Below are 8,264 nucleotides of genomic sequence, written 5' to 3' on the forward strand. Positions count from 1 at the left end.
TACAAAGAAATCACATTTACATATAAAGAAGCAAAATTAGCATTTGAATGTTGCTACTGAAACACATAACAATTTGTTCCTACAAAATGATTTAATGTAACATTCTATTTTAAAAACATAACCTTATATTTAAAGATTTACATTACTATTTAAATTAGTTTCTTCTCTATAATTTATAATTCAAATCATGATCATAAATTCTCCCTATTTCCAGTGGTGACATTATAAATGTACAAAGTGATTATGTACCACATTAAGCTAGTATGTTAACCTTGTTTATGAAAATGTATTGTATTAAAACGCCACTATATCTTGGTTTCTACAGCATCACAAAAGTCTTTCTAAAAGTACTCAATCATTTATTTTTTAAAATATGGTTTTTGAACAAAAAGACAAAGCTAGAGTAAAAGTACAACGCTCAACTTAATGAGTATGTCATTATAATTTTTAAGGTAATAGTATATTCATAAATTTTAAGTACACTGAACAAGACCCTCTGGGGTTATGCCTTCCAAGTATCTGTTAAGCTTCTTTTATTGAATTCAAAATGGAAATTTAAAATTTTTTCTGTCACTTTATTTTGGTAACACTGGATTAGAAAGGAGCACTTGTGGCACAGTGGTTAACTGCTCTGTACCTAACCAAAAAGGCAGTTCCCACCCACTAGCTGCTCTGCCAGAGAAAGATGTGGCAGTCTGATTATGTAAAGATTTACAACCGTGGAAGCCCTATGGGCAGGTCTACTGTGTCCTTAATGCTCATTATGAGTCAGCATTGTCTAGATGGCAACAGGGATTGGGTTTTGATTTGACGTTATACTACTCTCCTTCAAATAACCAAGAACTCACTCAGTGCAACAGAATGATGCCTCCTGCTAATCTAAACACCTTACAGATAACTAACTGCCTGCTGACCAAACTGAGTCTAAGAAGGGGAAAAAAAAGCAAGCTAGCACTATTGAATACAGGCCTTGAGAGTACAAGCTTCCTTGGAACAAAAGTAATCCAAAAGATGGGTAAATTCTGTTGAAGAATAAAGTAGCATGCTTGCTAGGGCCTGAAGCAGTAAGAAAAATATCTAAAATGTTGAAAATTGTGGAATTACATTAATAATTTTACAAGTCCTAATTCAGTTTCTTCAATCATTTACTATTTTTAAAGTAAACAAGCCAAAGAGTCCTATCAGTATAATTAAAATGCAACATAAAAACAAAGAACAAGGCATGTGATGACAATATAAGAAAACTGATTTTTTTTCCAAAATTCCTTGTGAATAAATCACTTAAGGGTAAGGAAACAAAATTTCTGAAAAAACAAGCGTACTTTTGCCTACTTTTCACATAGCAATTTACCCAGAAAAGTCATGTGAGGAATTGGGATCCTTCAGCTGAGCTAGGTGCTGAGTTGGTGGAGGATGGAGAATGGTCAAATGAGGCAGGAGGAGGAAATGTTCAAGACTAAGGGGTAGATAGCACTGTCAACCAATCAGAGGGGCAACTCTGTATGAGATCTTGGGTAGAGTGGGAGAACAATGTGGAACAAAACTCAACATAGTTGGGGAAAAAAAGAAAATGGGACCATGTTTGCTGCTCTGATGGAGCTTGACAGAACCACTGAGACTCTGGCCCCGAACTGCCCTTTAGGTCTGGAATTGAACCCAGTCTTGTGGCTTCCAGCCAAACAAAAGACAGGCATAAGAGCTGAACATTTACATTAGGTAGATACACTCCTTAAAGAGAACAGAATAGAAGGGTTGTGTATGCACAGGGAGACAGCTCTGGGGGCAGGAGTGCATGAAGGGAAGGGCACAGGGAAGAGGTAACCATGAGGAGGAAGTGGGAGTGGGGTTTTTGCATTGTGGTAAATTGTGGTCAATGTCATGAGACAAAGTATATGTGAGGTGCTATATGGAAAGTGAATTTGCTCTGTAAACTTTCACCCAATCACAACTGGAAAAAAAAAAATAAATAAAGACTAAGGGGTAGCATACATTAAACTAGAAAGAATTTTATCTTTTTGTATATGTGGTTATGTTATCTCTGCACCATTTATTAAACAATCTTCTGCCAACTGATTTGAAATGTGTCTTTATCATTAACTAAATTTCCAAATGCATTCCCAAATTTCTATAGTTTCATTCAAATTGTTTTATGTACTCAAGCAAAAAACAAATTGATTTTAATGATAAAATTTTAAATCTTCATATAACTGAAAGGACTTCTCCTATTTTAGGATGTTCCTGAGTAATCCTGTTTGCATTTTTCTTCCAAAATATTATGCTAGGTTTTATATCTGATTTCAAAAATTAGGCAATCAAAAATTTTCTTGTATTGTGGTGGAATGACATTAAATCTGTAAATTATTGTAGGAAAAAAACCATGACATTTTTATGACATGAGTCTTTCTATCCACAATCGTATTACAGGCTTCCACTTGTTTAAATCTTTGTTACTGTGCTTTAGAACAATCGTATAGTTTTCATTATCTTGTCAAATTTATGCTACAGTTTATTTTTTGTTTTTGTTTTTTGGGGAGGAGATTGTGAAGCTGTTGTTTACATTAGGCAGACCAAATGTAGGTTAAGTTTACTAAATGATCAGGTAGGGGCTTTCTTTTACATTGCATGTACTGCTTTTTTTCTCATGAAAAATTTTTGTTTCTATACATGATTTTTGTATATTACTTCTTAACCTGTGATTTTATTAAATTATTTTTTTTCAATAGTAACACATAAATATATTGTCTGCAAAATGAAATTTTATTTCTGCCTTTCTATTCCTTATACCTCTAATTCCTTTCTCTCGTCTAATTTTATTCACTAGTATAGGAGCTCTGGTAGCATAGTGGCTAAAGCACTTGACTGCTAACCAGAAGACTGGCGGTTCAAACCCACCAGCCACTCCTCGGAAGGAAGGTTGGGCAATCCTACTTCCGTAGTCATACTGCCTCGGAAACCCAAGGAGGGGTAGCTATGAGTCAGGGCCGACTCGACGGCACATAACAACAACAACAACATATGTACCACAAAGTGAAATAGTAGTTGAAGAATGGGCCTGCTTATTTTGTTCCTCACATTAGTAAATACATCTAAATTTCCCTTTTTTTAAAAAAATTAAGTAAAATAAAATAAACGGATACTGGCTTTTTGGCTGAGGAAAATGAATTACATTATAAATGCCTTTTATCAATTCTTATTTTATTGCAAAGTTTAACATGAATGACTGTTGAATTTTGTCAAGTACCTTTCCCCACCTAAGGAGATTACTGTATGATTTTTCTTCTTAGCTCTTTTGTTAAGTGGATTACATAAATAAATTGATTAAAGCAACTCTTCTCTTTCAGGATGTTTATTTTTAGTGTGCCTTTTTCAGTTTACTCGTATCTTATTTGTTATTTTACATCAATATTCATGAATGAAATTTGGCTTTAGTTTTATATTTTGGTGAAATCTTCATCAGCTTTGGAGACCAGTATAAATCTGCTTCAAAATAGGAACTAATCTTTTAAGTTCTATATTAATTTAAGTAGCTCATGAATTATTTTTAAAGAAAAAAAATGACTTGCCCTTGTTCTTTTTTACTGAAGAACTTTTATTTATTTATTTAACAAATTTCTCTATTTCTTTCATAGTAATTAGTTGGCTTAACTTTACTTTCTTTACAAGATTCATTTTTTAATAATCTTCATTTATTCTAGGGAAAAAAAGCATTTCTTTCACATAGATTTTCAAATGCATTTTTATAAGTTGTGCAACCTGGTCTCAAGATTTTAAAAATTTCCTGTGATTATCATCATCTTTTCTCATTTCTCATTTTTTTTTTTTTTTTATTAGGCTAACTGTGGTTTGGGAGCTCTGGCAGCATAGTGCCTGAGGCACTTGACTGCTAACCAGAAGGCTGGCTGTCCAAACCCCCCAGTCACTTCTCCGAAGGAAAGTTAGACAATCTACTTCTATAGTGATACTGCCTCAGACATCCAAGGAGGGGTCGCTATGAGTTGGATCCGACTCCACGGCAGTGAATTTAGAGTTTTTTATCTCATTAATGTCTGCTTTAATTTTTGTTAAGTCCTTACTTCTGTTTTCTTTAATTGCTTTTCTTTAACCATTTTTGTTGAGATGTTATGTCTAGAAAGCTAACATTGTTGTTGTTAGGTGCCATCGAGTTGGCTCGAACTTATAGCAGCCCTATGTACAACAGAGCAAAACACTGCTCAGTAATGTGGCATCCCCACAATTTTTGCTATGCTTCTACCCATCGTTGCAGCCCCTGTGTCAATCCACCTCATTGAGGTTCTTCGTATTCTTTACTGACCCTCAACTTTACCAAGCAATGATATCCTTCTCCAATGAATGGTCCCTTCTGGCAACATGACCAAAGGTGGTAACACAAAATCTGTCCAGTCTTGCATCCAAGGAACATTCCAGCTGTACTTCTTCCAGGACAGATTTGTTCATTCTTATGGCAGTCCATAGTATTTTCAGTATTCCTCACCAACATCACAATTCAAAGGCATCAACTCTTCTTTGGTCTTCATTATTCATTGTCCAACTTTCACATGCATATGAGGCAACTGAAAATACCATGGCTTGCATCAGGCACACTTTAGTCTTCAAAGTGACATCTTTGCTTCTTCATGCTTTAAAGAGGTCTTTTGTAGCAGAAACTAACATCATACCTCTATTATTTATGTCACTGCAAAAAGAGCATAAGGGTGAAATCTCACCTCCTCTAACTTCACAAGTGGAAGATAGAATGACCATCAGTAGTCCAAGGCTTATTCCTATGAGGCCAGACATGCTGCCACCCTCCAGCCTTTTACCAATTCTGACACCGACCATCCCACACATGGCATTCACTACTCTGCTGTGTTCAATAATTTATTTCAATGGCCACACAGAACTCACAGACAATACTTAATGATTCTCTGGTAGCATAGTGGATAAGACACTTGCCTGCTAACCAGAGGGCTGGCGGTTCAAACTCACCAGCCACTCCTTGGAAGGAAGGTTGGGCAATCCTACTTTCGTAGTGATACTGCCTCGGAAACCCAAGGAGGGGTCGCTATGAGTCAGGTTTGACTCGACGGCACATAACAACAACAGGGAAGTAACAGGCTGCAATTCAGTTTCAAGAATGCACTTAGGATACAATTCTTCAGTCAGGACAGTCTCCCCTCTTCTGTGCCTTCTGGCCCTTGGCCTCTTTGCCTGGCCTCTGTCCTGCTTGGGCAAATGTTACAAAGCTCTTTCAGCTCTGCTGATAGGTGCACCTAGGTGTACCTCACTTCACCAGCAAACCTCCTGCCCAAGGGTACTCAGCTCTCTCACTCCATAGGCCAGGCAAGCCCACTAGCTCTGTCTTCTTCCTCTTGGCTCCACTGCCAGGCATGTCTCTGCCAGGGCATCTCTCAGCCAAGGAGGTCCAGCACAAGTATCTCTGGTCCAAAGACATGCTCCACTTCATCTCCAGCTCTTCTCTCTTTGTCGCAATGAGAATCCCCTCTCTGTGCCTAGAAAGGCTCATTTTAAGCCTGGTAGAGTGACAAAACTAACCAAGCCCAACAACAGAGTTCTACACATCTTATTTGCATGGTCCCACCCAGTTATCCAGTGGGAGTCACAAAGACTATGCCTACAAAAGCCACATCAAGTAAGTCACTGTGCCACAGGCACAACAACTAGTATTTGTGATTGTCATGGCTCTAGAGTGTCAAAGAGTGCCTTGTAAGGCACCATCATTCTTGTGGTCCAGGTTTAAACAGCAGGACTTGTTGAGGTAGTCACCAGCTCATACATCTATCCACTTTATCATATTTCTTGAGTACATCACTGTAGCATATGCACTTTCTTTGTCTAAGACAATCTTCCTACTGCAGTGGTCTGGCCAGAAGAGAAGTAATCAGTCTCTAGAGAAATCCTAAACAACTTTATGCAGGACCAGGAGGGAACTACAGTATCATCCTCTCCAAAGAAGGTGGGAAATCAGATTAAGAATTTGAGTTACATTGTCCTAAATGTAACCAATAACAAATTATTCTTCAATAATCTACCAGAATTGTTTTTCTGCTTCTTAAACATGTAATACTCCTGAGTTCTCTGAATTAATATGTTGATTGTGCCCTGTACCTTCTGTGAGACTTCTCTTTTCCTGGCTTTTCATTTTGGTCACAACTAAATCTTTGTCCTCTATGTCTTGTAAAATTACCTCCTCTCTGTCACTCTGCAATTACAACCATTTGCCCAGTAAGGAGAAAGCCCAGTGCAGCCACTTCAGGGTCAGGTACCAGAGCCCAGATTTGCTCTTGAGCTTGTACTTACCCAAGATAATAATAATCTTCTTTGTTGTTGTTGTTCTTACGCGCCGTCGAGTCGGATCCGACTCATAGCGACCCCTCCTTGGGTTTCCAAGGCAATATCACTATGGAAGTAGCTTGCCCCATCTTCCTTCCGAGGAATGGCTGGTGGGTTTGAACAGCCAGCCTTCTGGTTAGCAGTCAAGTGCCTTAGGCACTAAGCTACCAGAGCTCTCAATAATCTTCTTATTATTTATTTATTTATTTTTTTAAATGTGATTTGGGTGAAAGTTTACAGAGCAAATTCACTTTCCATACAGCAGCTCACATACACTTTGTCTCATGACATTGACAATTTACGCCAATGCAACAGCTCCCTTCCAACTTCCTCCCAATAGTTACCTCTTCCCTGTGTCGATCGCTCCATGCAATCCTGCCCCCTGAGCTATTTCCCTGTGCTTAAACAGCCCTTCTCTCTCCCATGATTGTTCTCTCCAAGGACTGAATCTACCTCAGGTGAATATTCAACTCATATGCCTCTCTTTTGTTTGGCTGGAAGACACAGGTGTGGGTTCAATTCCAGACCTAAAGGGCAGCTAAGGGCCATAGTCTCAGTGGTTCCACCAGGCTCTATTAGACCAGCAAACCTGATCCCCCACACCCTTTTCTGCCCCACAATGATTCTGAGTTTTGTTCCACATTGTTCTCCCTCTCTATCCAGGATCTCCTACATAGATCCCCCTCCAAGTGGTTGATAGTGGTAGCCAAGCACCATCTACTTCTTCTGGTCTCATAGTTTTACTGGCTGAGGATTTCATGGTGTACCACTCTCTAGGACTAATTATTTCCGTGAATCTTTGGTTTTCTTAATTCTTGTTTGTTCTGGATGAAGAGACACCCATCATTGCATCTAGATGACTGCTTGCAAGCTTTTAAGATCCCAGTCTCTAGTCACCAAATTAGGAGGTAGAATAATGTTTTGTGTAGTATGTTATGCCAATTGAGCTTGATATCCCCTGCAACTATGGTCCTGAGCCCACAGGTTCAACTACTCACTCCCTCTGTATAGCTGTCTGTGACCAAGAAGTGACTACAACTTGTTCCTTGTCAGCTCTACTATACACCTGGAAATTCTTACTGAACATACAAATACACTTGTAAAACCATTGTCTACCAAACCTATACATGGTCTTGGGTACACTCCCCACTGCATAGACATACCTAATAGTTCAGCCTGTGCACCCAGCTATCCACCTGTATACCCATGTTTGCCTTCACTGACAACGCAGTACTGTATGTGCAAAAGGGTTCATCTTTGTTACCTGCACCTCCCATGTACCTCTCTATGTCTTTCTCTTCCTCAGTGCCACCATGCTGATGACTCATATCTGGTACATTGCCATTCTCTTCACCCAAATCAATACTTATCTCTACCTATCTAACAGTGTTCCCTCCCCTCTCCTCCCACCAACAAAGAAAATTTCCTTTCATATATAATCCTTCCCTTGACTTTTTATAACAATGGACTATTACAATATTTGTCCTTCAGTGATTGACTTATTTCACTCAGCATAATGTCTTCCATATAGCTCCATATAGGAGCTCTGGTAGCGTAGTGCCTAAGGCACTTGACTGCTAACCAGAAGGCGGGAGGTTCAAACCCACTAGCCACTCCTCGGAAGGAAGATGAGGCAATGTACTTCCATAGTGATATTGCCTTGGAAACCCAAGGAGGGGTTGCTATGAGTCGGATCTGACTCGACGGCATATAACAACAACAACAATGTCCTCCAAGTTCATCCACATTATGCAGTGTTTTACAGATTCTACACTATTCTTTAGGGTTGCATAGTATTCCATTATGTGTATGTACCTGTGGTAGCATAGTGGCTAAGACACTTGCCTGCTAACCAGACAGCTGGCAGTTCAAACCCACCAGCCACTCCTCGGAAGGAAGGTTGGGCAATCCTA

This window comes from Orycteropus afer, unplaced genomic scaffold (assembly GCF_000298275.1).
Source record: "Orycteropus afer afer isolate SDZICR_OR568_19922 unplaced genomic scaffold, OryAfe1.0 scaffold00118, whole genome shotgun sequence".
Lineage (NCBI taxonomy): Eukaryota > Metazoa > Chordata > Mammalia > Tubulidentata > Orycteropodidae > Orycteropus > Orycteropus afer.